The sequence below is a fragment of the Mauremys reevesii genome, linkage group 9, assembly GCF_016161935.1.
Source record: "Mauremys reevesii isolate NIE-2019 linkage group 9, ASM1616193v1, whole genome shotgun sequence".
Taxonomy (NCBI): domain Eukaryota; kingdom Metazoa; phylum Chordata; order Testudines; family Geoemydidae; genus Mauremys; species Mauremys reevesii.
This window is the reverse complement of record NC_052631.1, coordinates 34,304,850-34,323,133: the sequence shown is the minus strand read 5'-3', so window position 1 is coordinate 34,323,133 and position 18,284 is coordinate 34,304,850. Positions and strand designations below refer to the sequence as shown.

Below are 18,284 nucleotides of genomic sequence, written 5' to 3'. Positions count from 1 at the left end.
TCCAATAAAAGCTATTACCTCTCCCACGGTGTCTCTGACTCTAAAATGGCACACTGATTTCAGTTATGACTATTTTATTTAAAACCTTAAGGGCCATTAGACCTCTAGCTCCTGCTCCTTTAGCCCACCGTGTTTCCAGATTTGCACACAACCCATCATTTAAGGCTCTCATCATTGCATCTGAAGTAGCCAGCCTCATGTTGAACATCTCCCTTTAAAAAAAGACTAACCATCGTAAAGCTTTATGTTTCTGCTGTTAAAAATATTTTCAAAATGTATCCACGGCCCCTCTCTTTCAATTCCTTTTTTTAAATTAGACCCACTCATTAGTATTTTAAGAAGATGTGACAGATGCTACTGTATTCGGTTTCTTTCTGTTGTACGTTGTCCAGATTGCTTTGGTGGTGGCAGAGGTATAAGAATAAATTATTGAAATTCTGATCATATGGAAATACTGAATTTTGCTGCACCAAATTTTTAACTCTCCTGACCTCTCTTTTCTCTGCGGACGATTGAAGTATTAATAGATGTTCAGATCTATTTCTCAAAGGTTTCCAACAATTTTGTTTTTGAGCATTTGCCAGTATAATACATAAGGATGAACAGAGCGATTTGACTTAGGAGACATAATGTAGCTGTGGAAGCTGGCTGTTCCTCCCTTTATTCCCATCATATCTACCAGATAGGCACAGTAAAAGTTACATTATGAAGTTATATTCAGTTGTATAGATAAAGGAAAGACAGAAACTTTCTCCTTAGATATAATGGGAAAGAAACCAAAGGGTGTAGTTTATCTACTGCATTAAGGCCACTGCTTGGGTAAATTTTGGCTTTGAGAAAGAGCTGTGAGGAAATAATGTAAGCCTTTCAACAGCTACCAGAAATGATAAAGGACAGATTAGAGCCTTTTAATTTAATGTTTTGATAGAGTCTCAATTCTTGTATCCTTCTCATTATAGCACAGCCATTGAAACACTTTTTTTAAAAAAGTAGCATTATTTGATTAAAAAGTTATGCATAGTTTAACTCCCGTATTTAGGAACTGATCATGGATTTAGAAAAAAAAATCAGCTATATAGTCACTGCGTTTTCCTAATAGAGCATTTCAGCATCCTAATCAATCACTCCAGATGGGGCTGTAATAACTGCAACCTTCTTGACAAGACCCCCTTAGCAATGTCTACCCAAAATCAGATGTGAATACAGTAAAGTCCACCTAATCAACTAATTATTACAATGTGAGTAACCAGAGATTCTTCATCGACAATAAGGTTTTTTAAATGATTATCCACATGAACAGGAAGAAACTTAAGTGGCTAAAAAGCCAAACAACGAATGCTGAACCATGCTGATCATGGCGAGTCTTAAAAGATTTAGTCTATTCAGCATCAGCTTATATTAATGTCAAATGTGAGAAACATCTTGCTTAAATAACACTTAAGACAATGGATTAACACCACAGCTGTTATTGTGAGGTTATTTACTTAACAAGGATTTGTGACTATTTTACAGATTGATGGGGGTTTTTATTAAGAAACAATTACATGGCACTATAAGCTAGCAAGGTGTTTAACAAAACAGAAACCACAGAGTGTCCCTACGCCACAGAATTTACAACAAAGGGCTCAGTTCAGCACTCACTGATGTCTGAGGGAAACTCCCTTTGCCTTCAGTCACGCAGCTTTTGTTGCAAAGGTCCTGATGCTACAAAGCCTCAAACATCTTCCATTCTTGTTAAAGTCAATGAGAGAGTTTTGAGGTGCTCAGTGCTTCACAGAATGTGATCATAACATACCAGACAAAACACAGGATAAAACAGTTCTAGGAGGGGGAGATGTGGAATGATCACTGGTAAGGTGTCTAACATAAGGTTCACAGAAGAAGTCGGTTTGTAAAGAGGGGAGGGTGCTATATTAGTTTAAGTGGAACTCGCTTTTATTTTGGCTGCATACAAAGTCAAAACATGAAGACTAAGAACAGTGCCATCTTTTCAAGGAAGTTTTGAAAATTGAAAGTTTTAAGCTCTTTAGCTGACAGAGCACACAGTTCACTTATTCCCCTAGCTCAGGTTATTCCTAAAAAGAAGGAAAAGCAGCAACCAGAAGCCGTCAGTCAGAAAAGCACTTAAGCATGTGCTTACATCTATACCTATTCAGAATTGGGTTGCCTTAAGCACTTGCTTAAAATCTCTGGACTTAGTGTAGTAAAGATCAGCACAAGGGAACTTAAGCAGCCTCCTTTCCTTACAAGGATTTTTTAAAAAGGAGCTTTAGAGACAGCCTGCAGAACCAGATTGAAGTGCTACAGTTCCCTGGCAGTCTCACTTCTGCTATGAAGAAACAGAAGAGATGAGGAGAAGGGTGATACCAACATTCTTGGATTAATAACCCCAAGGGCAGAGGATTGAACCTTCAGGTAACTGAGGGTGCTGGCCCAGGACAAGACCACATTAAAGGGGCACAAATCATAGGAGACTAGAACAGCTGGACAAAAGCACTGTTGTTAAAGAAACTTTGTTTTTTGTTTATAGGTTTTTCTATAGCACTTATCACTGCTGTATCTGATCCCCTCGCACACCTTAATTAATCTATCCTCATAGAATGCCCAGTGGGGTTGGAAAGTATTATTGTCTTTTCACAGTAGAGAACGAGGCAGAGAGATTCAGTGAATAGACCAAGATCACAAAGACATTTATGGTTGAGCCAGGAGCGGAAGGCAGAGGTCTCGAGTCCCAGTTTAGTATTCTAACGTAAAATACTCTGCATGCAGGTAGCTATAAGAGGTATGGGAACAGAGTCTATGTCACATATGAGGGACTTTTCTCCCTAATACTGATCTTTTGCCTCAGATTACAGCCCTTTGGTTTATCTACAGGGACTGAGAGGCTGGTGGTCTGATCTACCAGAACATTCTGCATTACTCTTGGAAGAACCGCTGATGAGCTCAACAAGGCAGCAGCCTAAACTAGGCTCCTCTAACACACACACAGGAACTGAGGAGAAATTAAATTCCAGCTTACCTGTTCCTGCAGGACCCCTCTATCTGGGTGGCAGAAAGGCTGGCGTTAGGGGATAGACCACCTAGCTGAATTACTGAGAGAAGCCAGCGGAAGGGGAGCGAAACGGCTGGCTGGAGGAGGACACTCAAACACTCGGAGGGAGCTGGAATGAATGCAGGAGGTCTACTGGCACAGGCAGGCTGGCAGGCTGAGCTAGACTGTTCTGCTGTGCAGCTGAGGAAAGCCAGAAGATGATGTAGTAAATGGCAGGCTGGGCTGGGCTGCACTGATCCACCCACTCCGAGGGAGCTGGAAGGAACACAAACTCAGCACAGAGTCTTCGGGCTGGCCTAAAAGGAAAATAGATTTGTTATTGAAAATCTAATACACCTGAAGACCCCCCCAGTTTGAAAAGAAATTTTCATTCTCTACAGCTCTGAGTTATGGAGAACAGTCAGCCTAACATCGGAATTCAAAAGGGAAAGAAGAAAATCCTAGCTGCTTTGCGGTGGAGTGAGTTTCCACGTCAAACACCACATATACCAGCGAGTGCCCAAGTATAAGAAACTGTGATGGCAAAGAAATAAGTTGCTAATATGATCACTGCCAGGACAGTCCTGATTTTAAGGAGTTTAATATTCAATACTAAGCAAGAAACCAAGCTAGAAATGCTGAAAATCTGCAATCCATTTTAAAGACATTTGATATAATCTTCCCTGCTAACCCCATGATATATTCACTGACACACATGTTCAAAGGGCTTAATAATTAACATAAACACTGCTGTACATGCACAGACATAATGACTTGAAAATACTGGTTCATGATGGGATTAAGATGAGCTAGGGCTCTATGCACACCACACCTGGAGCTCCCCAGTGCCTTGCCCCTGTGCCTTGGGAGCACAAGCCCTCATCCTTAGGTGGCTCTTCCCACTCACAGAGGGCACCCATCACCACTCTTCTTTGGGAAAGCTGGGCCTTCTCCTTCCTTCAAGTGGGTTAGGGTCTGTCCTACATTCAGTAGGTTGGACTCAGCCACCACCCACCTAAGCCAAAGACTCTGCTGTGTGGGGGTCTCTGCTTGACACCAGCCCAGAAGAGCTGGAAAGCAGCCCCCACCCAAGCATCCTGTGCTGGGGCGATAGTAGCAGGACCTCCCTGAGAACAACCCAAGATGGATGGGGCAACTCATACCTCTCAAAATCATTGCTTCATGCTGTCTGCAGACTCAGGCAGGCATCACTGTGTCATATTCTGGTCCTGTTTTCAAGGATTGTTCCACAACCATGAGAGCAAGAAACTTGCCTTTGGTTTTGGGGCTTTTTTTAAATGAAAGCTGAAATCCTAATCCGACCACGGAACTCCAGGAGTTAGGGCCTGCGGGACAGTGTGTTGTACTGTACTGTACTATGCTGTACTGATTTCAAAATGAAGAATAAGGCATATTTTGTTGGCTGTCTCCATCCACTTCTTTCCCAAAATTCTAAGAATAAGAACTCAAAACATTAAACTGAAATGGTCAAAATTCAGTCACATACACTAAAATGATACAATATATTAATAAATATTATGCCTTTTTCCTTCAGTTTTACTGTTCAAAACTAAATGACAAGTGGACAAAGAGGAGAGCAGTTTTGATTAGGAAACTTACTGAAGGGAATGCCACAAGCACAAGATAAAGCTGGGGGAGTTAGATATTCCTGATACTTGACCTTTGATATTATTTCAATTATATAACATTAACTGTAAATCATTTAGAAATTTATTGATATTGGGTCCAAAGTGTAAATAATTTATTATTTTGAAAAGAAAGTCCTGAAAAGAATATGGAAATAGAACCACTGATTTCTGAATGAAACACTGATGTTTGGAAGGCCCCAAAAGATGAACTTTCACACTCAGCTTTAGTATATCACATGAGGAACTATATACATTCATCTTTCATCACTGTTTCCTTGCCTGTCTTTACACACCTACAATGACATCAAAACACAGAATTTCTGATATCAGTATACACCAATAGATTGTGATGTCACAAAACTATAGTTTTCACTCATTTCACATTCAAGCAGAAGCTGGGGTGTAAGGGAAAGACTTCCTATTCAAAGGTAAATATCTGCAAAAATAGCAGAGGCAACATAGCAAATATTTGTAGTTTTTAATATGTTTACTACTTTTAAGTTTTTCACCTGGCAAAAGTGAACTCTTCCCATACATCAGTTACAAACCAATTCTATATAAATAAAACTAGATTAAAAAAATCTGTAGCAGCATTGTGCAAGAGACCAGTTGGAAACGCATCATTTTCTGCAGGTCATGATCTGGTTAGCTCCCCCCCTTCCTTCAATTTGGATGCAACACCCTTTAGCTGCCTACAAATAACGTACAGTAGAACCGCATTATTACCAACACCAGAGTTACGAACTGACCGGTTAACCACACACTTCATTTGGATTTGACAAGGTAAAGAAACTGTTTCTGTGCTTATTTCATTTGAATTAAGATGGTTAAAAGCAGCATTTTTTTCTGAATAGCAAAGTTTCAAAGCTGTATTAAGTCAATGTTAATTTGTAAATTTTTGAAAGAACAGCTATAGTGTTTTGTTCCGAGTTGTGTACATTTCAGAGTTACAAACAACCTCCATTCCCGAGGTGTTCATAACTCTGAGGTTCTATTGTAGTTTATTTTATATGACTGGTTCCACCTGTCTAATCTCTAGAGGGCATAAAGCTTTTTGCTTTCAATCTCAGAGTTCTTAATATAACATCAGAGATGACAGGTCCTGGAGTAGCCCTGGTGTAAGAGGCATCTTCAGGCAGCAAGCTCTTTATGTTTGTGTAGTATTATGGGAATTCCCAAGCAGCATTACCCATAGGTCATGGAACAGTCTTATGGCTTGTGTGCTTCAAGAACCACTTTTACAACAAACAACATCAATTCAAAGAGTTGAGAATGGGACGGGCTCACTTATATAAGATATTTCCTAGTCAGAACCATGAAGCAAAATGTCCTTTAAAAAAAAAAATTAAGGTCAAGCTAGGTTACTTCAATCTCTCTAAAAACAAACACACATCTGGTTGGTTACATTTATTGGATTGGTATACGGAGCTTGAAGAGTCTGATCCTGCTCCCATTGAAACCAAAGGGAGAGTTTTGTCATTGATGTCAATAAGAGCCGATCGGGTCCATGTTTAGGAAGTAGCTAGCTGTGACATTTTTCTTTCTGTATACAGTGTATTAGTATGTAAGGAGACCACTTTGAGGCTCTCATACTTTTGATATGCTGAGAATGTGGCTGTATTTATCTTTGCACACACATTTTTGGACTTGATGAAGCAAATATAAAATTGGAAGAGCTATTTAAATTAAAACTCAGACCAGTCTGCTAAATCAACATGGAGTTTAAATTGTCTGAAACACAAACTATTCTCAAACTGGAATTGCACGTTTTGCTATGAATTTACAAAAGGAAATGGCTTTGAGGAGAACACATTGTGGCACTCCATACCACAGAGCAACCCCCTGGGACTCCCATATTCATCACTTTCATATAATTATGTTTTGTAAAGACTATGCCTTGTGAGGTATCATTTTGAAAGGTTTGATCTGTTGAACATTAATATCCTGTTGGATTGCACGAGCTATCATTGTATGTGACGTTATGAAGTTTTGCTACTTGTGTGTTACTAAAATATATTGTGAGGTTGGGAACACCCACAACTAGCTTTTCAAGTACAAACAGTGGAGTAGCCATACGTGCTGATGGCCCATTAAAGAGAACCCACTATCTCAGGAACTGTATACAATGGCGATTCCTCAGACAGCACATAGACAATGGAGAATGCTTGACCAATGGGTGTGGACCCCAATGTCAAAAGCATAGATCTTTCTAACAAGCTGGAAGAAAGTATAAAGAGGGGAAGTAATATGAAATTGTATGGCTATCTGCCAGATGGTTTATAAAATGGCAAGGGGACAAGAGGCACCTGCTCAGAGAGCCCATCCAAGAAGCTGTGGTTTCAAGTGATGAGCTGAGGTTAGATTTTCAGCCTGATTGCATCAACTTTGCTCAACAAAACTCAGTTGAGAATCATACCTTTCTGGACCAGTACAGGGCAGTTATGATTATTGAACATCTTTCAATCCTGGGCTTTGCTAAGGCCTTTGCTACCAGAAGAGATGGTAGAAAGGCATACAGAAGTCTCCTTCACCAGTGGATGGAGAAGGCAGCCCTTACTACCAAAACCTCCTTTTGATAGCTTTCTGCTTAAGTGAGATGGGAACAGTCTCTCACACTGTAGGAAAACCTGGGCCCTCATGTTCTGATCCAGAAACTTCTTATAAGGATTGGTTTTACAAACCAATTGTCTGCAACCGTGTTCCTCCTGCCAGGCACATTTCTAGCTACAGATTGTTCCTAAAGTGCATTCATGATCAGCCAAGATCAAAATAATCTATTACCCAATGGTGTGAGAGTCTCTATATTACTTGCTTCCATGATCTTAGTCCACAAAACTGCCTCATATGCAAACATGTCAAGTGTGGAAGCAGAGAAAAGAATAAAAGGAATTTGAACGCAGATATCTTAACTTTTAGGAATAAAGTAGGAGTCAGGCTAACACTAGCTCTAATAATGTGAGATTTCAGGCAGGGCCTGGGCAAGTGGAAAGTGAGTGGAACAAAAAACTAAGAGATACTGGTTTTTGTCCTTGTGTTAGATAAGAATGGAATGTAGACTGTGGCAGAAATTAATGAGAAAAAGTGAGATATCAAGAAGGAATATGTATAAACAAGATATGGTGGTTGATCATTATTGTCTGTAACAAAAAGGTATAAATGCTTGCCCTAATTGTTTATCTAACGGAGACCTGCCTGGGATGGGGGGAACCCCCACCCGTGTGTACTCTCCCCTTGCAAGTGTCAGGAAAATAAACGGTCTCCCTGAGAGTGAAGACTGTTTTCTTCCACACAAGCAAACTATAAATACAATACAGAAATGAGTTTCAATCCCAAAAATAGACAGGCACTAAAATCTCACAGAGATGAACCGAAAGCAAAGGGCTCAGATTTAGAACTACTGAAACATACCTGGGCTGAAAAGCAGGACTGGAAGGAACCAAGAAAGGATACCTAATGAGTATTTCTGGGATGCAAAAGACAGCTGGAACAATAGCCTGTTGTAGCACTAGATCTTGCAGGAACCTCCTTTGATGACTATAGTCAAAAAGGAACCAACTGAAACATTTGGACAGCATTTATACTCAACAGGTGAGTGCAGCAGGGGACTTGATCTGTGCTTTACCTTACTACTACTGACTTCAGGAATCAAAAAGTTTGATAGCTAAGGGAGCTCCACCAGGCTATAGCTAAGAAGATAAGATTGAGGCTATCCTGCACAAGTTGTAGTGTTAGAGAACATGATGTCCCTTGCTACATTACATAAAATCACTGGCTTCAGTATCATTCCTCTGTTGGAAGTGGTTAAAACACTAGTGACACTTTATAGTAAATTATTAATGCCTAAAATTAAATGTAAGTATTTTATTAGGTTTCCGTGATTTGAAATTAGTCCACTGAAAAAGCTAAACATTTCAAAAGCAAACTAGGGCGGTCAAGCGATTAAAAAAATTAATTGCGCAATTAATCGCACCGTTAAACAATAATAGAATACCATTTATTTAAATATTTTAGGATGTTTTCTACATTTTCAAATATATTGATTTCAATTACAACACAGAATACAAAGTGTACGATGCTCACATTATATTTATTTTTTAATACAAATATTTGCCCTGTAAAAAACAAAATAGTATATTTCAATTCACCTAATACAAGTACTGTAGTGCAATATCTTTATAATGAAAGTTGAACTCAAAAAAGTAGAATTATGTATAAAAAATAACTGCATTCAAAAATAAAATATAAAACTTTAGAACCTACAAGTCCACTCAATCCTACTTCTTGTTCAGCTAATTGCTCAGACAAACAAGTTTGGGTACAATTTGCAGGAGATAATGCTGCCCCGTCTTGTTTACAATGTCACCTGAAAGTGAGAACTGGCGTTTGCAAGGCACTGTCGTAGCCAACATCGCAAGATTTTACGTGCCAGATGCGCTAAAGATTCATATGTCCCTTCATACTTCAACCACCATTCCAGAATACATGCATACATGCTGATGATGGGTTCTGCTCAATAACAATCCAAAGCAGAGCAGACCAACGCATGTTCATTTTCATCATCTGAGTCAGATGCCACCAGCAGAAGGTTGATTTTCTTTTTTGGTGGTTCAGGTTCTGTAGTTTCCGTATTGGAGTGTTGCTCTTTTAAGACTTCTGAAAGCATGCTCCATACCTCATCTCTCTCAGATTTTGGAAGGCACTTCAGATTCTTAAACTTTGGGTTGAGTGCTGTATCTATCCTTAGAAATATCACATTGGTACCTTCTTTGCTTTTTGTCAAATCTGCAGTGAAAGTGTTCTTAAAATGAACATGTGCAGAGGCATCAGCCGAGACTACTATAACATGAAATATATGGCAAAATGTGGGTAAAACAGAACAGGAGACATACAATCATCCCCCAAGGAGTTCAGTCACTATTTAATTAACGCATTTAAAAAGAAAAAAAAAAAAGCATTATCAACACGGAAGCATGTCTTCTGGAATGGTGGCCAAAGCATGGAAGAGGCATATGAAAGTTTAGCATATCTGGCACGTAAATACCTTGCAACACTGGCTACAAAAGTGCCATGCGAATGCCTGTTCTCACTTTCAGGTGACATTGTAAATAAGAAGCAGTCAGCATTATCTCTTGTAAATGTAAACAAACTTGTTTGTCGGAGCGACTGGCTGAACAAAAATTAGGACTGAGTGGAATTGTTGGGTCTAAAGTTTTACATGGTTTTGTTTTTGAGTTCAGTTATGTAACAAAAAATAATCTGCATTTGTAAATTACACTTTCACAATGAAGAGATTGCACTACAGTATTTGTATGAGGTGAATTGAAAAATACTGTTCCTTTTGTTTATCATTTTTATAGTGCAAATATTTGTAATAAAAATATAAAGTGACTACTGTGCACTTTGTATTCTGTGTTGTAATAGAAATAAATATATTTGAAAATGTAGAAAAAGATCAAAAAATATTTAATACATTTCAATTGATATTCTATTGTATTCTAAAGGATGTCAATTAGGAGAAAGACTGAACTGTCTCTTCAGACAAAATTGAGCTGAAAACAAGATTCTCCAATAGTCTATTATTTAAATACGTAACAGACAGAAGGCAGCATTAGAAGTTGCCTATAACATGGACATAACTTCCTTCCTGTTCCTGAGTGTGCCTTTATTGGAAAATGTTTAATATTTGAGACACAAACATTATTTGAGACATCTGACATTTAAAATTCTAGCAAACCAGGTTAATGTCAAAGACTAAAAGGATCAGGATTTGTTTACAGTTCTGTAGTACATGTGCCAGCTCAGCAGCAAATTGAGCTTGACTACAGCAATCCTCAGAACATAAGGTGTAAATGCTGCTAGTACCACAATCTTTCACCAGCTTCTGTTCCATTCATTCTCTAATGGTGGTGTGAAACTATTGCTAAAGCCACATATGAATGGACTCAGGGCTGCCCAGAGGATTCAGGGGGCCTGGGGCAAAGCAATTTCAGGGCCCCTTCAATTAAAAAAAGTTGCAATATTATAGAATACTATATTCTTGTGGGGGCCCCAGCGGGGCCAGGGGCAAATTGCCCCACTTGCCCCCCCCGCACGGCCCTGAACAGACTTCTCAATTGTAATTGTCCCAGTCAGATAAAACTTTAGATACAGGCAGCTTTCCTTTGAAAAGGATTGAAGGCAAAACTAAGCCAAACCAATCAGGGAAAATAAACGATGTAAAACTGATCCCAATTGTACAGTTTAGTAACTTAAGCAAGAGAATGCATAATCCAACAAGATAATACTATATTTCTTGAAAAGGTTTACAAGCTTTAATATAATAGGGTTTCCTTCATGACGTCCGAATTTTTTTTTTAAAGTAAGTTGTGGAATTTACAAGTATAAAAAACAAGGAGAAAAAATATTACGAGATTTAAGTTTGTTATGAATGCATTTTGCTTCATGAGACTTTTCAATAAATATTTGCTGAAATAGGCATTTTTATTTTTACTAAGAAAAAATAAGCACCAACATAAAAAGAGTTAGAGTAAATTAAAATTAGCACTATGTATAACAGTGTTAACTGCAACAGGAATGGAAGAGTGCTCTCACCCAACACATTCCCTTCCACCCAATATTATGGCAAACGCTGATTTTTAAATTAAATTGAATGAAAAGTCAATACCCTTACACAAGTTTTGTTCATAGATATATGTAATAGAAAGGGTATTCAATATTTCATTTAAAAAAAACAATTCATTGTAGCTTACGGTAGTTACAACCTATTTATTTGAGTAATTGCGAGAACATGCAAATTATCTGAAACAATGCAGAGTGCTTTGGCCACGAAATACTCAGGCATCAAGGTTAATTTAACAGCAGCACTGGCCAATATTCAGCAACTGAATGAAATGCAGTGAACGCTCATATTATATTAATTTGTTAAAACAGACAAAGTTGTGTGCCAGACATTTACTTTAAAACACATGCAAGTTTTAATTGCAATTTAAATCTGTAAAGGAAAGCTGAAGGATTCCAAGGTGCAATGCAAATGAAGAAAGGTAACGTAGGTTTATAAGTGTTGGTCTGACGTTTATGTGGTTTATGATGTAGCCATTAATGTTTCTTTACTAAAAACCATGTCAATGCCCTTCAAGAATAATGGACCAAATCCATGGGACTAGATTGGTGTTTTCTATAGGAGAGGGGCAAAGAAAAGGGTTCGTGCCTTTTTCTGGCATCAACTTCTTTGGATAGAGGCTTTCTGTGGGCAAAGGCAAGAATTTCAAAGGCAGCACACTCTAACTCTGCCTATCTTGAAGGAGGATGAGAAAAGAAACCCATCCCCTGTGGCTCAAGGGCCATACTGCAGAGACAGGTACTGTTCCAGTGGCCTGTCTCTCCTTGGGAATGCAGCTCCTGAACTGACAGTGGCCTAGAGCTGCTTAACATCAGCAGCAGAAAGGACATAGGACGAACCACAACAGCTTCAAGTTATATTATTTCTTGACCATCTTTTCACATGGGAATCCAGAAGCAGAGCCTGACCTCTGTTGCTCTACCCCACATCAAAATAGTGAAGCCCTGCAGGTGCTATTCATGGAAATTCTCCGAATCAGAGAAGGGCACGGAATAGTACCACAGAAGCAGCACTGCCCCACTGCCTCTTTCGCACACAGTGAACTCCAAAAAATTGTCTAGGCCACTTTTTTAAAACTAAACATGGAAGTCCAGACATTGCTTCCAATGAAGCCTGTGTGAATTTTTTCATTGACTTCAGTGGAATGAGGAGGAGTGATAATTTCCTGGAAACATGAAAAGAGTATTAGTGAACTAACGCAGAGATGTGTGCTCCCTTTTAATATAGTGTATAACCTAATTACGCTTGAAATTTGAACTCAGAAGTAGCAAGGTCTATGGTAACCTGCCACCATTCACGGTAGCACAAAAAGAAAATGTCAATAGAATGTCTGAGTGGATGGGTAGACAATTGAGACAATTTACCAGGAAAAAAATAAGCAGATAAAACAGTATCTAATTTATTATGTATAGAAAGATTTCCAGAATTTACAAACACCCACATTTTTCATTCCAGGAAGAGTTTTGATTTGAAGACTTCACCCATGGTTCTTTTTTTTTTTCCTTTTTTCTCCTAACAATATATACAATGGAAGACGTTGATTTCTTTTTTCTGCTTTTTGTAAGTTTCTGTACAACAGATGAGTTCAATTTGATGCTTGTAAATACCATCTACAGTAAGTTTATCTTCATTTGAGTTAATACAGCCTATTTTACAAGGAGTACAAAATTATTATTTTTTATTTTGGAAAGAATTTAGCTCAACATCAGGGTTATCTTACAACTGATAGTATCAGTAAATATGACTGTACAATCAAGGCTCAGGGGCCAATGATTCATATTATATTATTTTCTGAATTACAATCTTAAAACAAGAATAGTACCCTACTCTATTCTTATTAGCCTTGTTTTAAGCAGGTTCCCCACTCTGTTTACAACAGAATATAGTATATCTCAGTTCCACATCAAAAAAAGATGTGCTGTAGGAAAAGTTACATTTTAATTAAAAAAGTACATGTATAAATCAAAACCTATGTTAAATATTTAATACTCTTCAACCAACATTAACAGTTTTGTATGTAATAATTTACAATGATGATTTGTCATACAGGTTTTCAGCAGCAAATGAAATGTAATGTATCACGTAAATGTGCTAGTACAATACCCATTCTCACCATGACATAGTGGTGGGCACATCAGTTCATTGTGTCCAGCTAAGTCCTTATGGTAGAGGATGAAGTAATAGAAACTCATTGTCCAGGTGTCACAGTGCTTTTGCTTGGCACAACATAGAATGTGCAGTTCAGTCAACTAACTCCTGAGGTTTGTGTAAAGTAAACAAACTGAACTGGATGCATCGTACCCATCTATGGACGAAGAGGAGGATGTGAGGTCCTAGTTGTGATTCATGTAACATTTATAGTCTGGATACCCATGAGTTAAAAGAAGGATTTGCTGAGGTTGTATAGGTCATCATTCTGAAATTGAAAGAGAAAAAAAGTAACCATCTTAGGCTGGTAAACACACTGCTTACAATTACTGTTTTGAACAACAAAAATGACATGTGCCATTAAAACTTCAGTCTTTAGCACCTTAGAAAAGAGTAACATGCATAAACAGTACTAAAACATGTAATAATTACTAAAGTATTAAAGATGTTGAAAACTAGAAATATATTTTAAATGTATTTGAGAGAGTCACATGTGGAAAAAAGAAAACAATTAAAAGTGTTTATACTGATTAGATTCCTTGACACCAATTTCTATATCAAAGAAAAAAGTCCAGACCATTATACTTCTGGGGTGTTTTGTACTCTCTGCAAGGAAGTTTTTGGTTACATTTCTGACCCCACTTTCCAGTCTACCCATGTGCACAATTTCTTGTACGAGAAGTTGCCATGCATCACTCAACATGCCCACCACTAACCATTAGTAAGTTATAAAAAGCTATAAAAATGCAAATTTTGAATATTCCCATGGAGCGAGAAGTCAGGACATATTGGTGATATCCACTGACATCTTTTTAAAAATATAGTTCATATCAATGACAGAATACCGATGCCTCATCCACGCGGTGTGTTAGTCTATACTAGTAGGGTATAAATTCTAGTATAACCCAGCATGTCACGCATCAACTGGCCCATGTTGACCCTGGTGGCATGCACTAGAAGTTCCCTAGAGCATCAGGACTACTAGACTAGAATTTACATCCCACTGATGCAGACTAATGCATCATATAGGCAATCCTCACAGGATGTTGCAGACATAATTCTGCTTCTGAGCCTACTCTCAGTAGGGAGGTTATGACATCATTAAAACTAGGACTTTGACAAAGTGACCCACCCACCAGTGAAAAATATTCCATGACACCACTACTTTCTGTTTTACTTCTGGGCTAAATAGAATTTATAAGATAAGATTCAGATTTTATTAAATGTGTATTTTTTCATAACATACTAACTATGTCCTAAAAAGATAGAGTAACAGTATATTTCCCCCCTGCAAATAAAGACTTCCCATAGGGACTCAAGTCAAAACTGAAAAGGCCTCCTGTCCTATACTCTCTCATTTCCCAAGAAACAGAATTTACTTTGTGTGGTCCTCCAAGTGAAAGGAAAATCTATCCTTGCAAATGATGCGTGGTATGCTGTGAAAACTCCCTGGAGAATTCTCTCACAGATCTCTCGTTTACTTTCAACTTTCTCCTGAACTCATATTGCAATCTACTGGAATGTTCCTACCAGAATATCTATATACAGCTTAACATAGCTTCACAGCTTTCAACTATGTTGGACCTATAAATAGACAGTAATGCCACACTTTATTAAAGGAGGAGTGACAAAGAAAGAAATTGCCTAATTTAAACTGAGAAGTAGTGAAATGTGCATGATTTGCTTTTCATTTCATATCTGGCTCTAATCCAGCATAGCTGAATGAATTTAGTGCAAGAACAAACTGTACTCAGTAGTATGGTCACATGCTCCAACCTGTACAGTCGAAGAAACAGGGAGGGAAATGTACAGTTTTTCTACTTATGTCAAGCTTGTTGTTTTGAGATATTTTCAATAAATAAAAACAATTTTCAGTGTCAAAGCAATATATCATATCTATTATCTAATGTTTCTGTAATCTACCTCAACTCCCAAATCTGTCATGCATTACTTATCAAAATCCTCTCTTGCTTCCCCCAACACAACCAGTACCATCACCACTCTTTTGTAAATAAACCTGGTGCAATCTCTGGGTGTTACTCTCCAGTCTTCTGTACACAGAAACTAATACAAGAGAAAAAGCATTTACTGGAGACAGGGAAATATTATCTAGTGAAACCATTCAGAAACTTCAGCAGTTCTGAAGAAAATAGTAATTATGGAAGACTAGGTGCATAAGCTACCAAAACCTTTGGGAAAGTGAAACAGGGTGAAGGCTGGAGTAGGTTACGTATCTAGGAATTTCTGTGACTCAGGATGACTGGTCAAAAATATATGGAGCAGTAACTGTAGCACGCTTTCAATACATGTAAGCTGGCTCTCAGGAGTTCCTTAGAAAAGCACCATGAAAAGGATACTTATAGTAGTAGTAGTAGTAACATGGGTCAGTTTCAGATCTATTACTACACCTTCTACATCTGCAGGGTTACAACAGGATACGATACTCTTGTACAGATTTCCTGAAAATTCTCTTGACACACTACTGTGAAGCCACATAAGCAACTTCAGTTTCCTTGTAAAATAGTTTGGAGCAAGGACAACTGATAACCCATACTATAACTGCACAACTGTAGTGCGTGGTCTGACTGATTCCACACACAACAAAAACACAGATAACATCCATACTGAAAGCAGACCTGCTTCCTCAAGGTCACTGTAATATCACCATAACTATATAGCATAAATAGGGCCTTACATCTGTGGAGTGTGTGTGTGTGTGCGTACATAAATTAGAACTTATGAAGTGCTTCACCACTAAGACTTAAAAACTTTACAGAATTTCTTGACTTCTGTGACAAAATAACTGAATTTATTGTGGGAATGATTCCCATCTTGTGAAGATGCCCGTGTCTGAATTAAATGGACAATACTGGGTCTCATCAGAAAGAGCTCCCAACATCAGAGATTAGAGGGGTAGCTGTGTTAGTCTAAATCCGTAAAAGCAACAAAGAGTCCTGTGGCACCTTACAGACTAACAGACATATTGAAGTATAAGCTTTCGTGGGTGTCTGACGCATGTCGTCTGACGAAGTGGGTATTCACCCATGAAAGCTTATGCTCCAATACATCTGTTAGTCTATAAGGTGCCACAGGACTCTGTTGCTTTTTACAACATCAGAGACACACCTGGTGGAGGTAGTAGCTATTGAGAAGACTACTTTGACAGACAGGGAATATAAAAACACTTCTCATAGGAGTTCAATCAAGTTAGCGCCATAAGAACCAGAATGCTGGTTGAAAATTGTGCTCTACTACCTTGTAGGGTGAAATCCAAGTAGCATTCGTAGAGAGCCACTTAACATTGGGATGTGCAGAAAACCTCCTTTTACTTAACATAAGAACATAATGTAGTGAACAGACCTTTTAACTTGGATACTTATGTGTACCATTTAAAAGGTCCTCCTGGATGAACTCCAGGCTACCTCTAACCGACTTTAATATCACATTTAGCCCCTGGACTTTTCATTAGCAAGTAGAGTAAGTTCATTTTATAGTATCAGAGGGGTAGCCGTGTTAGTCTGGATCTGTAGGTGTTGGTCTCTGTCTGTGGGGTTAGGTTGTGCTGTGGCATCATCACATTTTATAGACTTCTTTCTAGGGGCTATTACTGCTAATAACCTGGTAAATTTGTTTTTATCACCTCTTGATAGATGCCACCTGTGATAGATCTCTGAGTCAGTGGCATCAGGCAATATGCTAGGTTAATTTTTTTTTTTTTTTTAAATAGGATTTCCAGTGGTCCTCTGTGGAGGGAACAAACAAAACCATGGGACCTTCACCTCAGCCAATGGACATGACAGGGTGAAATATTGACAGAATAAACAGGAATTAATAGATTTCTCTCACATGAGTTCTTGTCAGGGAAGCTTATCTGTGCATGAAATCAGTATTCCCAATAGGCTTCAATAGGGACTGGACTTTTGTTAAGGCACAATTTGTTTTTTTTTGTCATGGGTGCCTCTATTTTTGTTTAACATTCCTCCAAGACAAGACTTTGTACCTTACAGTACCTAATATATCCTAAGATGCTTCAGAAACTATCATTCTGTATCCGATTTCTCTTAACACAGAGCCCTGATTAACAGAACTGTCCAGGAAGTGATAGGAAGCATTTCCTGTTTCTTTATTCATTATTATAACTACCATGATCCTGGAAGAGATCCTGAAGCACTTTGCCAGACCAAACACTAATGATCAGAGTGGAAAAAGATGGCATCCATGTGCCAAGTAGGATTATTATCTGTAAGATCATACAATGAGAATATGAAGACAAATTTCCTTCAGAACCATGGAAGACAGAAAAGCTCTCTGTAGATAGTTGTCAAGTAGACTTGAGAACATCCCATTCTTGAACATAGGCTCCTGTAGACAGTTGTTCAGATGTTCAGGCAGAGCCCAGTTCTCTGTCCCCAATTCTCCCAGGCTAGAAATATAGTAGGATGAGGAACTGCCCCTGAGTTCCCTCTGCCAGGGAATGGGTTGTATTACTCCAATCTGTAATAAATGATGGAGGACTGCCTTCATGTCCTGCCATTTCCATAGTTGGCTTAAGACAAAACTGTGCATTTGATTCTTCCATAGCTCAGAATCCCCCCGCTCCGGATAATGTTTAGGAACTTAATTTTGACCAATGGTGAATACCTATTAGTTCCCAAATTTAAAGAGCCTGGCACCAATCAGGGGAGGAGGGGGGTTACTTGGGGGTGGAGAGGTCTACTCATGACACAGCTGGCAGAGAGTCATGAAGATTGCTCTGAAAATATCCATCATCACTTTAACTCCTTTCACCCCAAACTTGTTCCAACCACCAATGCAAAATGGTATTTTCTCCTGTTGT

The 18,284-nt window shown here is 38.5% G+C and overlaps 1 protein-coding gene and 2 long non-coding RNA genes across 11 annotated transcripts in view; 1 reads left to right on the top strand and 2 right to left on the bottom strand.

Annotated features, from left to right (window-relative positions):
* LOC120372348 overlaps positions 1-3,338 on the bottom strand; it is a 57,280-nt gene extending 53,942 nt beyond the window's left edge. For both annotated transcript variants that reach the window (XR_005584911.1, XR_005584912.1), the window contains exon 1: positions 3,020-3,338. This is a non-coding gene — a long non-coding RNA (uncharacterized LOC120372348). The remainder of the gene's footprint in view (positions 1-3,019) is intronic.
* A 1,719-nt stretch (positions 3,339-5,057) lies between these two features.
* On the top strand, positions 5,058-17,283 carry LOC120372251. The gene is made up of 4 exons (XR_005584819.1): positions 5,058-5,108; positions 5,314-5,463; positions 12,755-12,914; positions 17,175-17,283. It is a non-coding gene; the product is annotated as an uncharacterized LOC120372251 (long non-coding RNA).
* Positions 12,685-18,284, bottom strand: part of IRS1 (insulin receptor substrate 1) — an 84,856-nt gene continuing 79,256 nt past the window's right edge. For 7 of the 8 annotated variants that reach the window (XR_005584818.1, XR_005584814.1, XR_005584813.1 and 4 more), the window contains one exon: positions 12,685-13,715. The gene's annotated coding sequence lies outside the window, so the exon portion shown is untranslated. The remainder of the gene's footprint in view (positions 13,716-18,284) is intronic. The other variant, XR_005584815.1, reaches the window with a different exon arrangement.